The following is a 2,068-nucleotide window of genomic DNA, read 5'->3' as shown; positions in this document are numbered from 1 at the left end:
GCCAGGACTCCCTTGAAAAAGAGGTTTTTAATCTCAACGGGACTTTCCTGGTTAAATAAAGGTTAAATAAAAAATAAATAATATCTGGTGAGCTCTGGCTTTTGCTGGACAGGTGACGACTCGATGACTATCCCCACCACAGTACAGACACAAGTTGGAGGTGAGGCGTCGCTGGCGCTCTGCAGGGGTTAGGGAGGCGCGGCCGATCTCCATTGGTTCAGCCTGGTCCAGCTGGCTAGATGGTGTGGCTATTGAGGACAGAAGAGCAGTTGGGACGCTCCGTGTGCTGGTAGATGGACCCTGGCGCCCTCTCTCACGACGACGGGCCTGAATCCTGCGGTCGATGCGGACAGCCAGGGCAATGGCTTCATCCAGAGTGGGGGGTTGATCATGGGAAACTAACTCGTCCTTTACGTAGTCCGCCAGGCTGTGGAGAAAAGCATCCAGCAATGCTTCCATGTTCCAGGAGCTCCGACTTGCCACAGTTCGAAAGTTGATAGAGTAATCTGCAACAGTCCTTCTACCTTGGCAAATACTCATCAGAGTCCGAGATGCCTCAGCAGTTGTGGATTCCAAATCAAATACCTTGAGCATCTCCTCTGGAAATAAGTTGAAGGTCGAACATGCTGGGGTCTGGCACTCGAACTCTGCCGTTCCCCAGAGACGAGCTCGGCCCGTCAGGTGAGTAATCACGTAACCGACCTTCGCCCCTTCAGTGGCAAAAGTCCTGGGTTGCAGGGTGAACTGGACACGGCAGCTCGTCAGGAACGCCCGTACCTGGGTTGGGTCGCCGCTGAACCGTTCTGGATTGCCGATCCTGGGTTCTGGAACTCCCACAGCCGCGGCAGTAGGGGACACGGGTGCAGGGCCGGTGAGCAGGCTGGCTGGAGCTGGGCCGGTGGAAGAAGGCAGAGGAGAAAGGTTGGTGAGAAGTTGGATAATCATGGCAAGTTGTTGTTGCTGTTGCTGTTGCTGCTGGAACTGCTGACGCTGTTGGAGGCCGGCTTGGAGTAGGGAGGCAATGTCAGCCGTGTTGCGATCCACCTCTCTCTCTGTCTCTGCCAGGTGTTGCATGGCGGTGGGAGGTTCTGAGCCGTCGGTTTCCATGCTGTTATGACCGTGCGCTGGGTCCATGTTTGGTCAGATCGTACTGTCAGACACCAAACAAGACGAGGACCACAAAAGCGTCACGTTTGATAGTTCATTAAGGGTTGGGGGTTATGGGAGTTTCAGTGGTACCGGTCAATCCAAAAATCAAAGGCATTATATACAGGACATGATGAGTGGTGAATGCAGTGCAGCTGGTAGGTAACGAGGGTGAGGCAGAGCAGAACAGAAACAGGTGAAAGTCATCAAACCCCAATCAGCGTGTTACCAGGCAGAGAGAGAGGGCTCATGACACACACGTTAACGCAGTTTTTATTATTTCTTTATTTTTGTAAAGTTTGTTGTTCACAGGCTTTGTTAATACTGTAAAGTTGAATTTTCTTATCACCGGAGTACTTCCAGTCTGAAATATCACCTTGACAGTTGATACCTGCCAATCATTCAACGGCACACACAGTGGGCGGGTCTTCAGACTACCTTCGATGCAGCGTGGATAGCTACTGACTGCAGCCCCATTAGGGTGGTGGAGGACATCGGTCTGGTGGAGGACATCGGTCTGGTGGAGGACATCGGTCTGGTGGAGGACATCGATCTGGTGGAGGACATCGGTCTGAGAATCACAACGACGACGGCAGGTATGAGATTCCCTCAACACGAACCATCACAAGAAGAATACACAAGTAGTATGAAAAGGAGAGGACCGCAAAAGGGACCACGTTACAACATGCACCCTAGGGACTACTGGACTCACTGGGGACTACTGGACTCACTGGGGACTACTGGACTCACCGGGGACTACTGGACCCACCCGGGAACCAGAATTATCTTGAAGTTGCAGTGCATTATACTGATGAAAAGTGGGCGCTGCACTCACGTGCTCTGGCTGGAATGAAAACAGAGGACAGACATTATGCTGAGACATGCGTGGGACACTTTATTGAAGTTGCACAGCAGTGGAATG

The sequence above is a fragment of the Etheostoma cragini genome, unplaced genomic scaffold (assembly GCF_013103735.1).
Source record: "Etheostoma cragini isolate CJK2018 unplaced genomic scaffold, CSU_Ecrag_1.0 ScbMSFa_4664, whole genome shotgun sequence".
NCBI classification, from domain to species: Eukaryota; Metazoa; Chordata; class Actinopteri; order Perciformes; family Percidae; genus Etheostoma; species Etheostoma cragini.
This window is presented reverse-complemented; position numbering follows the sequence as displayed.